This window comes from Perissodus microlepis, chromosome 19 (assembly GCF_051167445.1).
Source record: "Perissodus microlepis isolate ML-2025 ecotype Zambia chromosome 19, ASM5116744v1, whole genome shotgun sequence".
In the NCBI taxonomy this organism is placed as follows: Eukaryota; Metazoa; Chordata; class Actinopteri; order Cichliformes; family Cichlidae; genus Perissodus; species Perissodus microlepis.
In genome coordinates this window covers 11,727,212-11,740,379 of record NC_140479.1, presented here as the reverse complement: position 1 = coordinate 11,740,379, position 13,168 = coordinate 11,727,212, and the positions used below count along the sequence as shown (strand labels likewise).

Genomic DNA, 13,168 nt, shown 5'->3' with positions numbered 1-13,168 from the left:
AACAGCTGCTGTCTATGTGAAATGAGTCAATGTTACTTGTTTCCCTTGTTTGTACATAGTTAGAACATACAAGTTCTCTCCACAACTCCAAGGTCTAAATATACCTTCCTTTCATCACCTGCAATCATCAAACTTGGATAGTGATCTGGCGTGTGATCTCTTTCTAATTCAGTGTAATGGGTAACATATAATGACATGATATGAAGAGAAGCAGGTGGGATGCTAAAGCATGCTGAAAAGGCTTCAATATCCATTATTTGCTCAAAACAGACTCTTTGAAAAGCAACCTGCATTACCCTGCAGTCTTAACTTTTCATAATGACACCTTAACGACAAAACCTTTGACCAACATGTTCCGTTCAGTGCAAAAAAAAAGGTATGCAAAGTAAAAACACCAAAATGGAGTCCAGACTTACACACTTCAAATTCCAGTTTTCTTAACAAAAAGATGTAGCAGCATTTTGCTGTGCTCCGAGGACGCTGAAAAGCACTATAACCAGGAAGGTGGCCTTTTGCAGCGTGTCTTTTTTGCTGCAGGTGTTAGTGTGAAAAGAGCTTAAGTGGAGATAAGTCACTAGCAATGGGATTTTCTAGGAAACCCTGCTTGCATTCGAGCAACTTTTTCGCACGCGTGTGTGTGTATTGGTGCTGAATGTGCATCTGTGTAGGAGTGATGCTGAAGGTGTAAAAAGAGTGCCCACTTTCTTTGCCCTGCTTCTGTTCTTTCATTATCAGCCTGTAAGTTTGTCTTTTTATGGAGCCACTGGTGGAATATGAGATATGTGTGCATGTTGTGTTAAACAAACTATAAGCAGGTATGGTCCATATATCATGGGCTGTTCACGCTTCACTTATTAGATAACATTACTAACTATGTTGTAATTCTTCTTCACCAAAACATAATGATGTGCTTTGGTAATACATAGATGGTTTCTCTAATAGTTATTGGAGCAAACTTCTGATGACATTCATTATCATCTACACACATAGTTAATGCACTGCTTTACAGTACCTAGATGAGGTTTTTATCCCTACTCAACAGCAATGGTTAATTTCCAGTTACAGTAACATGCTCAAGTTTAAGCTCATCAGTGATGTCACTTACAGCCATCTTAAAGTAGCAGGTGGCACCCAACCTGAGCAGTGTTTGGATCCTTATTCACAGCACTGTCTGGCCAGATCACACCCTCTCTCTTCAAGGCTTCCAGTTGATTTCTCACTTCTATATCAGAGCCAAGAGGTTCCACCCAGGTCACTCCCAGCCATGGGTTCACTGCAGTAGTTGTCAACACACTGTTACAGCCCTGTGTGTCTTTTAAAGAGCTTTCTGCCTTGTTGATTGCAATGCTGGTGGCCCACCTCTGCTCTGTTATTACTTTTGTTCACGGTCTTGGCAAATTTGAAATTGCCCATGGTGGTGTGGCGGTGCACTGGTTACAAATTACCCCTCACAACAAAAAAAGGCTCCAGTTTTGACCCTGTTGAGAACTATGTTGACAGTTGTGCGTGCAAACTAAAAGGTTCTTGACATTTCTTTGTAGGGCCCAAGACAGACTGGTGCCTGTCTGTGGTTTAAAAATAATGGATGGGGGGATAGTGTGCGCAATTTCTGTTATGGTAAATGGCCTGTATTTGTATAGCGCTTTTCTAGTCCCTAAGGACCCCAAAGCGCTTTACACAACCAGTCATCCACCCATTCACACACACAGTCACACATTTTGTATCACAGTTATGTATCAAAATGTGTCTTTTATGATTTTTTCTTTCCTCCTTTTCCACATTATTTTTTTCAGTACCTTATACATTGTGTTTTGCTAGAAATAATTGATGGATGCATTTGCAACTGTAACAGCTAGTGAAATGGCATAACTCTCATACCATTAGGGAAAGGTGGCATAACATGCATTGACCAGAATTAGTTTTAAATGTTGACACAAACAGTGAAATCCAAACACAGTCTTGATCTTACTTAGCTGAAAACACTTTTTCCACCATGACAGAACTGCGGAGGGTAGACCATCATCCCTCAGTACACGCTGCTGTACTAAGGGATGATGGGTAGGACAAGGGACTTGGGTGGGCAGAGATGGATGGATATACAGATCGACAGAGAGAGGCAGAGTTACAGAGGGCGGAGTGGATAGCAGTCACTGAGATGAAGGGATGAGGTGGTAACGAATGACAGGTGCAAGGATGAAAGATTGGTCAGCTGGAAGCACCACACCCCACCCCCAACCCCCTTACAAAACACACCTCCCCACACATGCACAAGATCCTCTCATGTTGGGTCCACGATTTTACACTGAGCTGTGGTTTTGTTTTCGAGTGGTGTTCTGAATATTCATCAGATTTCAAATTTAGCAGTGAAAAAGAAAACCAGAAACTTAAGTGAAGCCACACCCCATTTTAAGAGGCCCAGAGCTACAGAAAGTATACAGACATTTACTGCTGCACTCAGTTACTGCACATATAAAAACACAGATGCAGGACCTGCTGGCTTCACAGGCTTCACATAACAAATACACAACACATAACAAATTACAATAGATGGGCGCAAAAAGCAAAAACACAATGAAATGGTTGACATTTGTAACAACAGCCATACATTCACAGATCTTTGTCAACAGTCACATTGTCCATATTACGCAATTTAATATTGTTTATTTTCCTAATGGTAGTAGTACAGCTGGGATAGCTTGCAGCCCAATCACAACCCTGAGTTGGATAAATGCATGGATGGATGATAGTGATATTTGTCTTCTGACATCATAATTAGGACGTCGGATTTTATCAACAACATTAATGTTGAGAAAATATGAAAAATGTTGTTAAATCTCAAAGTTCTGTTATATCTATTTACTCTTTTGCTTTGTGCAAAACATGATTAATATGATTGTTCGGGGGTGACCATAGTGGTTGAATGTGTTGATATAAAGAAGCCATTGCAGTCTGGACAGATATTAGAGATATTATCATCTGTACAGGTCAAGTCCAAAACAGCTACTTGTTTTTAAAACCCAGAGTTATTCTCTGAGAATATGCAAATCTTAATTGCTCACTGGCTTCATTTGAACTTGGAGACAGACATGAAACACACAAAAGCAGCGATGAAGACAAACAATTCCCAACTGTGGCTGAGTGCTTGTTCTACAGGCGTGTGGTTTATTTGCACAGTTTCACAGCTGGTGAAAGTAGCATCACAGTAGTGAGACACGCTGCACATACGCTTGCTTGTTAAAATACACTCATCGTTGCTGAGTTGTGTAACCGCAAGTGACTGACCACACCTCAGTTATACAACTGCTCTCTGTAGTACACTACCAGCTTTTAGAGTGACTGGATGAGTTAATGCATATAAATGTGTGGGAGCATCAATACTGCGCTCTATTACTACTGAGTGGGTTGGACTCGAAGATAACACTGCGCTAATTAGACTTACTCATTTTCCAGTTAACAGTATGCACTTGTGCAAAGATAACATGGTGCATTTGTAAGATAAGCTGAGTCAGGATGGTCTTTATAGTCTCCTAGGGGGCATGGGGGTGTGCAGCAACAAAGAATACAGATGTAAATTGGAGAATAAAAGAAGAAAGGAAAGCATATAAATGCACGCAAAGAAACAACAAACAAAAAGCATCTGTATTGTAGTAATAAAACAAGAGCTTCCAGGGCAAGAATAGTAAGAAGTACTGATATCCCTGAACTCCGAACACAGCAGCTGCACTTTGATGGTTTTATTTGTGTATTACTGTCTATCTAGATCTATTTACATTTAGTATTTTCTTGCCAAAGTAAACAGCAGCAGGCACATCAGATTCATTTCTGTTAAAATATCAGGTTCATGCGATGTGTTGATCATTGTTTGTTTGTTTGTTTTTTCTTTTACTTAAATTCAATCCTTTACTATGTTTTAACTAAAACCCAAACCAATGAGAGCACATTTTATTAAAAGAAAGGTTACATTTTTACTTAAAAAAAAGCCAAAAACAAAGTCCAACAACTTGTTTGTGCATTTGTTCCATTGGTGCGTTAAATATCACAGCAGCACAGATCAGAAGTGCTGTCTGGCTTCTTTATATTTATCTCATCTAGGAACATTGGTTACCCTTGGTATTTATACTGCTGCACTATTTATTTTGGCTGCTGTTTGGTTGGACAGAAAAACAGCAAAGGACAACAACTAGAACAGAAAACAGCACAGCTGCTCTGAAGCTTCTTCTTGTGAATTTAATGTGACTGAGAAATATCAGCATTTTTAGGTCATCCCAGGTGTTTTTACTTTCCAGGTAAATGTTTTCCGATAGAGCTCTGTATTCAAGGCGTCTAACTATTTTCAACATACCTAATCCTCTGTTTGCAGCATTTGTTAAAATGTTGACTTGTTTTCTATTTATAATCTTAGTGAATAGAAGGCACAGCCATTAATTCCCTCTATAGAAGACAGCAGAAAGCTTAAGCTCTGAATTTGCAGTGCACTGCTGTGCACAGACAGACAATCACAAACACAGACGTACAGACGCTGTTCTCCTCTTGCCTACTGACCTGTTTCAATAATTCAGAAGAGTGACTTGCTGGCTGGCTGGCAATGGGTTCTATCCATGGACTCAGTCAAGCGTTACACACACACACACAGACTCACGCACACAAGTAAACTTGCATAAACAGGGCTTTATTATGCCTGGCACTTTTGCTTCCACAGTTATACTCACTGGAAGCAAACTTTAAAGATTTGACCACAACCTGTCTGTGCATACAGAAGTCTATCCGACCCAAAACATCTGCCACACATCATCCATAATGGGTAAGTGGAGTGTGGAGTTGCAGGTGTAGCTGGAGTTAGTGTTTAAATGACGAAACACATTATTTGAACAAACATTATGCCTGTCTTTATTTATTCTATATACTGATGACGATACAGTGATTCAAACAGTTACCAATAATAAGATCGGGGTATTTACAGTTAATTGAGCCGACAGCTCAGGCTACAGAGTGCTCTAAATGCTCAGTCTTTATTTTTTCTACTTATAGGTTTGTATGATGTCAGTGAGCAAAGAAATCCAGCTGTTCAAACCTTTTGTTTGCAACAATCAGCTGCTTGAAGGCAGGCTAGGAAAGGAACTAAAACTTCTTTAAGATAGTGGATGAACTGAGGGGCTGCACCAAGGACCAAGGACAAAAGAAGAATTTTGAACTGCGAATCATGCAAAGCTACTCTAGTAGAAAGGGAGTTGGAAAAATAACATCATAGGTCCCATTTCAGAACATAACAGGAAATAATATTGTTTAACGAACAAGATCTAATTATGAGAGTCGTGCTGGTAACTAAAAGATGTACGTCTGAATCAAGTAAACTAATATGCAAATGAAATACTTAAAGCTGTGCGGTTGTCAACTATGAAACCATAAAGACGTTTTCTAACATTTTTTCCACTGTGAATGACATCATGGCATCATATTGCAGTGATTTGCTGGTACACACCTCCTGGCTTTGACTACAATCTTTGATGTCTGTGGTATCTCACTATGCTGCCCATACTGTGAACTCTAAAATACAGAATAAACAAACTGTAACTCCGAAGACATCCTGTGGCTGTTCAGCCTAGTTATGGCATTTCCTGGTTTGGAGTTGCATAAGATATTGAATAATTAAAAGCAAATATTTTTAGGATCCCTTTTTCTCTTGACAAATTGGAATTCTTCTTTTCACCTTGGGATCATTCAAAGCTTTTAACATCATGGGGAACCCATGTTGAACAAAGTTGCTATGGCACTTCACCCTGGGTATCCAGGCCTCATTAAAGATAAATGCACCCATGCAAACTCCAGACTAAGGTGGAGTTAATGTAGTCTCACCAGGATGCAGGCTCAATGAGCTGGACTGGTTGTCTTGTCAAGCTTGGAATCTAAAGTAAATGTATTGATTCACAGTTTGTATAATGCTGTTCACTGGAATTTTTAAAGGTGAGTGAGAGAATTTTGCACGTAGTCGTAACTGCATATCAAACTATCCTTTTGAAGGAACCTTTTTTTTGTTTGTTTGGGGTTTTTTTTTGTTTTTTTGCAGAATTTGGTACCGATCACTATTTACACTTTTAATTTTAAACTGCACCCATTTGAAACTGTAAATCAAATCTTAATAACAGGTTTATAATCATGAGTGGGGTTAAATTATTCTCTGTTAAATTGGCTGGGGACTGGGATGGTCAGTAAGGAAAGGGTTAAAGTAAGGTGAGAAAGACCTGACTCCATAGATGATTTTTATTTGGCTGTTTGTGTTTGTAAGTCACTGCGCTAATAAGTTTAGTATGAAGTTACATAAGAGCCTTGGACGAGATTCTGCTGCACAAGCAAATTAATTGGAACACTTTCCACTCTGTATTTGTAGTTGTGCCTCCCTCAGGGTCATTTTCAGGGTAGCAGAATTCAGAAGTTGATTAATAAATGAATATTTCGGGGAGGAAACAGACAATGAGTAACACACTGAATCAATCATTCAGTAATTTGTTTTATTCAGCAACAAAACATACAGTATAAAAAAAAGGATCAGAGATAGATGATACTGTGTGCTTACTAAAACATGCGTTTTTTTTCCTTCCTCATGAGCCCAATAGATAGGGCTCATTGCCTTGCATGCATTGGAGGGTGCGATTGTGCATGTTAACACAAGTCAATCACTTTTGCTGCCAGTGGCAGATTTGCTGACAAAGAGACTTTATCTCTCTACAGAAGTTTCCTTTTCCTTTCCAAGGTCATCTTAAGAACTGTGAATAAAAAAATATATATCTGTCTTCGGTGTATCTGTACAGTAAACATTTATGTCAATGAGACAACAATGATAAATAAATAAATTGTGTTGAAACCTGTGATAGCAATCCAATGGGTTGATTTGGGAAAGGTAGATAAAATGAAGTACATGTGTTTGCGCTTTTTGTGGCAGATTTGTGTGTGAGTGTGTTTGTGTGTGTGAGAGAGAGATCCTGCTGATACAGACTGATACACACTTTTGATGTGAGAGCAATCTCTCTCCATCAGTCTCTGTCTTCGCCTTTCGCCTATCCTTCATCTTTTCTCTTTCACATACCTTTTGCCCCCCCCTTTTTTTAAACCTCCATCACTGCTTCATCACTCTCTGTCTCTTGGCACAGCCTGCACCCCTCCCCCAACACACACACACACACACACACACACACACTTGTGCCTTCGTTTTCTTAGCCCTGTCCTACACCCCTCCCTTCCACCTTCTTCCACCTTACTCTTTGCCCTCATTCTTTCCTGCTTGCCTCACTTTCATCCCTTCATCCTTCCCTCCTTCCCTCCATCCTGCTGGCTCAGCTGGTATACAGGCAGCCTTTGTTTCAGCTGTGTCCTCTGTCCTTTGAAGGAGGAAAGCTGAAAAGCAAGAGCCACAGAGGGAGGGGGAGGATAGAGGAAAGGAGTGAAGCAAGGGGCAAAAAAGGAAAAAAATCCATATGAAAAAGCAGGATAAAAGACAGAGGAGAGGAATTTAAAGAGAAACTGGGAGGGGATAAAGCAAGCAAGGAAGGAAGGGAGAGAGAGAGAGAGAGATATCTCTGGATCAATGGTCTGGGTTGTTCAAGTCATTGATATCCAGTCACAGCAGCGTATGAGAGCACATTTCCTGTGTGGTAGGATCAGTCTATGCGACACGGGCACTCACCTTAGCACACTTCCTCCTGGTTCAGTGGTGCACAATTGCAGCTCTTTAGTTCTCAGTTAAAGGCCAGCCAAGCAATTTATATAAAATTAGACTGTTTTGGAAGCCAATCATTGGTGTGGAACTCTGTACACCACAGCTACACTGTAGGCCAAAACACTTAAAAAAGCCACTAAAGATCTTAAAGGCAAAATATGGCATGGAAACCTTCAATTCTATTTATATTCACTATTTTTCAAGTCCAGTAATGATGTCTTTTTTTTTTTTTTTTACCTCTATAGTGAGAAAAACCCAGGAGAACATTTTGGACCTGTACCTTCATCCATGATGCTGTAGCTGTAGTAGCCGTGGTAACATGTGAATCCTGCAGCGTGTCATCAGCATTTACATCTCTAAAGGTAAGAAGTATTTTTGTAATTTAAAAAAAATACATTTTATGTTTTTTCTTGCCATGAGCTTGAAATTGCTGGCATTCTCATATAAACTAAAAGGCCAGTAATTTGGCCTATCATAAAGCCCGAACAAAAAGAAACGGTTGTCTTGCCAAAATTTTATCAGATGTACAGGAACAGTTTTATAGGAAAATGCTGTGCCGACAGTTCTAGATTGATAGCCATTATATAACCACAATTAGTTGATTTAAAAAATATGTCCTTTGTATGGTTAATATATCCTGTTGGACACATTCTAATGGTATAAATATTTCACGTGTCAGCAAAAAGTAAAATTCCCCAAAAAATGAATTTTAGAATGGGAACAAAAATCCTCTTCGTTTTGTTTGCTACAATCAGTAGCACTTTTTGATACGGCGACATGGGCGGTTGCCCAGTGCGGCATCGTGGTGGGGGGCGGCATCACGGGCATCGGCAGAAAAAAAAAATTGCTCGTACTCATGCTGCCCCGACATCATGCCAGCGCATATTGGGAATGTCATAGGCACCGATCGATTTTCTATCGCCCATTTGCTGGGAGTAAAAGTGCCCTCTGTTTGCGAGGTGCGCCTGCTGCTTGGGAGGAGAGGGCAGGGCGGCGGGGGATTCACTGGCTGGCTGGAGCAGCATCTAATAACCAACTTGCAAAATAAAAGAAAATAAAAACAAACCAACAAACACGAAAACACCAGACATCATGATACAGACTTATAATTTGCACCAATGTTTTTTTCGAAATTCTATATGCGAAAAGTGAGCGCGAGAGCCCTCGGTGTGCCTGCTCGCTGCTGAAGTAAAAGTTAACTTTATTGTCATCTCCGCTACATACAGTCCAGTATATAGAGAAACGAGACGACGAGGCTCCAGTTACAGCAGTGCAAGTAAACAAACAATAAATATAAGTAGAGTAAGAAAATAAATATACACTTTAGTACCAGGGGTAAAGGGATCAATAACAATTTAAAATTTATAATTTACAGTTTGATGAAAATTCACACACAACCTGTTGAACGTGGAGAGGGCCAGCTGCTTCCAAATAGAGCACATTTCATTCATAATGTTGTAAATCCAAGCTCATTATGTATTCATGATTTGAATCCTGGGTTGTGTGAAATCCCAGAAATAAACCCTACAAAGTGAATCTGTGTGTGTGGGATCCTTGGGTTGGGGGATGGGTGTTCATACTGGAGTGCAAAATGAAAACCAATGGAAGATGGACACGAAAAGTTCAAAACCATCAGGTCCTCAGTTTAGAAAAAAGAGAAAAGAAGAGGAGGAGAAACGAGCAAAAGATACAGGTAAGCAGCTGTGTGATTGGATAATGGCAGGTCATCCTGAAACAATCAGAATCAGAATACTTGATTAATCCCTAAGGAAATTATGTGGGTTACAGTTGCTCCAAGAAGAAATGGTAAAAATAGTAACAGATTACAGTTTTTCTCAAATGCTAAAACACATGTCACAAACGTTACCACCAGGTCCCCCAATGTCCAAACACAACACCCTTCTCTAAAGCTACATAAACACAACCACATCTTCCCACTGCAAAACTCAAACTCCCACATCAAGAGAGCAGCTCGAAGCTGTCAAAACTGTAAACACTATACACAGCATTACACACTACAGCAAAACAATTGAAAACACAATGCTCAATTTGTGAGAAGGTTCTTTGGTTCATAACTGCCAATGCATATTTTTATAAACTGTACAGTAACGGATCGTCATAGAACCCTGCAGAGGATTAGGCATTTAGATTTGTGAGTTTCACATGAAGACTATAAATCTATAAAAACATCCTGCATGTACGTACACTACTGTAACACAACTCAATGCAAAAACAGAATCTATCGCACACAACAGTACTCTCGGAAACATGATCAGGGTGTGAAGTCTTTTTTTATTGTCTACACGGTCTTTTTACAGTATTACACACAGTCACTGTGCAGCATCATGTCGCCGAGCTGCATTGGGCCACATCACCTCATCCACATCACAGGCTATATTGTCCCTTGCTAGGCACCGCGGGAAAAACGCCCTGGAATGGCGAATCCATCCCTGGAAGGCCTCCACTGGGATGTCAGCACAGGCCAGCTCCATTGCCCGTACGAGGTTCTCTCTTGTGTATGGCTGTCTGTCATACACCTTCCATCTCCATGATGAGAAGAACTCCTCTATAGGGTTCAGGAAAGGGGAGTAGGGTGGCAGACAGACGTTTAAAAAGTGGTCACTGTTGGTGGTGAACCACTCTCTGATTTGGTGTGTTTTGTGGAAGCGGACGTTGTCCCAAATGATCACATACATGTGATGTGCTAGCCTAGGATGGTGTTGTTGACGGTCCAGGAGGATGTCTTTTAGCTCCTCTAGGAAGGTGAGGAGACGTTGGGTGTTGTAAGACCCAAGGACAGCATGCCGGTGGACAAGCCCCTCCGTACCCATAGCTGCACAAAGAGTAATATTACCCCCCCCCGTTGGCCAGGAACCTCAGTGATGGCTCTTTGGCCAATGATGTTACGGCCTCTTCGCCTTCGTTTCTGGAGGTTGAAGCCAGCCTCATCCAGGAAGAGGTACTCATGGGGTCTGGCCATCGCGTCCAACTGCATTATCCTCTGTGAACATGGAAAAGCGTACAGGTGTTCAGAACGGTCAATCAGGTAGCACAGTATTGTCCAGAAGTAATGTAGGCCACTAAGCAACACAGTATGTCCACTAACTGTACTGTGGACATGGATGTATACGTACTTGCACATACTCGTAACGTTGTTCTATGTGTCGCGCAGAGTTGCGCTCAAAGGGAACCCTGTAGACCTGTTTCATCCTCATCTGTTGGCGCCGGAGAACTCGGTCTATTGTGGACACGCTGACAGCATCAATGTTCTCAAAGTTTACATTATCTGCAATGACTTTGTCTCTGATCTCTCGGAGTCTAATGCAGTTGTTCTCACGGACCATATCTGCAATGAGGGTTTCTTGTGCCGCTGTGAATATGGCAACCCTCCCACCTCTATGTGGCATCCTTTCAGCTCTAAAGAAAGAAACATGTGTTGTCAATTGACTGATTTATATGTAAAACTACATGTAAAGTAACAGACCACTTTCACAGGCCTGTAAAACTGTAGTGTGACAAAGAAAGCAATAGCGTACTATACCTGTTGTGTTGTCTAAATGCCTTGATAATGGTGGCCACGGTGAACCTACTCAGGTTTGGATGTACTCTTCGTCCCGCTTCAGCCATTGTCATGCCATGGCCAATGACATGATCAATTACTGTTGCTCGCATATCATCTGTTATGATGGTGCGAGGTTGTCTTCTTCTCCCACCTGGACCTTCTCCTCTCTCTTGTTGGCCTCCTTCTCTTCCTCCTCTACTCCAAACTCCTCTTCTTCTTAGGCCTTCACCTCTTCCTCCTCTGATCTCAACCCCTCTTCCTCTTTGGCCTGCAGCTCTTCTCCTTCCGCACGCTCAAATGCCTTCATCCATTGTGATTGTTTAGCATCTTCACCAAACTATGCTTTTATAGGTGGGGTCACATCATTAGCAACAGGTGTCTTCAATTTTGAGTCGTTGTGTGTAGTGACTGACGCCAGGTGTGTTCCCTGTGTTCAAAGATTGGTGACTGTGGCAAGCATTTTGCATCACATGGGCTTTCATTTGAGAATATGAGCAGAGTTGTTTTGCAACATGTGTTTTAGCAAGGAAAAATGTGTTTAGATTTATGAGTACAGAGGGTTGTGTTTTGTGAATTGTGTCTTCATGTGACATGTGTTTATGGTACTGGAATATGGTGGCTACATTTAGTAAATGTGTTTAGACTACTGGTCATTTGGGTTACAGGATTGGCTTTTGTGTTTTAACATTTGAGAAAAACTGTAAACTCCAAACAATACAGTATGTTACAGATTTTACACATTTAAGAAATAGCACGAATATATGCAGATCACTCAATTATAAATATCAAGGATGAACTGAGGTGATTATAAATAAATATCAAGAAAATTGACGAGAATATTCCAGAGTAGAAAAGAGCGTGTGTAAAAAGGGTGTAACTATTGTGTTAGATGGAGTAGTTGTACAAGGAGATGGTTTCCTTTGTCGGTCAGTGGTGCTTTTTGGTAATCTCAGTCTCTCACTGAACGTGCTTCTGTACAGACGGGAGTGTTTGCCCAGGGCGCCAAACAGGCTAGGACCGCCACTGGCTACAACAGAGGCTTAGTGGGAGGCAGGCCAGTCTCATTTCCGTTAGCAGACACCAGGCTTTGAGTTACAATAGGAAAAAAAAGCTGGTGAGATCTGGGTCAACCACCATGTTTTGGTGGGTCACTTGGATGGCAGGTTAGCTCAGTTTAATAGTCAACGCTACAAGAAGTACGGGGGCCAAGGTACCCTTGTCCCAACAGTCTCCATTTGTCATGTCAACACATTTGAAGCATTCGCTACCTTATTTCAGGTTATATTGTCCTCATTAAGAAGAGATTACCAGCCATCACAACCAGTATGTACAGAGTGTGGTGGCTAAGCTCGTTAAGCTCCTGTTTATAAAAACAAGATCAGGCATTTGACTTGTAGGCACAGCGTATTATACAGTGACCATCTACACACTTTTTTAATGAATCCGATGCCCTTGCTTGTATTTGAAATGTAGATTCAGTGAAAAGCAGCTAAGCCTTTTGGCATTTTTGTGGTGAATATCAGGAAGGTGTTATCTCATTGCCTTTGAGTTTGCCTTGGGGATGAGTTTGGCCCTGCAGTGGAAACAAGTAAAAACAATGCTATACTACAGAAATTAGTAGCCCCACTGGACTTAATAAATTGCATGATTGTTCTTCTTTTTAATTAATAAGTCCTCACTTATTTTATTTCCATCTGTTTTCTTCTTTCGGTCCTTATCTCTTATCTCCCTCATAATGTTTTCAGGCTGAGGTGTAGTAGCTTCATCTTCATATTAGGTTTTTTATGTCAGAAATCCACCTCCAATCTCCTTAACATCAGAGACTTTGCTGTTGATTCCCTCTCCCCAGTGCCCTCGCGCTCTCTATGGCTCACTTTCCCCTGGCCTGCTTTTCC

The 13,168-nt window shown here is 40.9% G+C and overlaps 1 protein-coding gene across 1 annotated transcript in view; it reads left to right on the top strand.

Annotated features, from left to right (window-relative positions):
- Positions 1 to 13,168, top strand: part of lrfn5a (leucine rich repeat and fibronectin type III domain containing 5a) — a 121,174-nt gene that overhangs the window by 51,303 nt on the left and 56,703 nt on the right. The window contains exon 2 of the mRNA XM_084915771.1: positions 7,957 to 8,073. The gene's annotated coding sequence lies outside the window, so the exon portion shown is untranslated. The remainder of the gene's footprint in view (positions 1 to 7,956; positions 8,074 to 13,168) is intronic.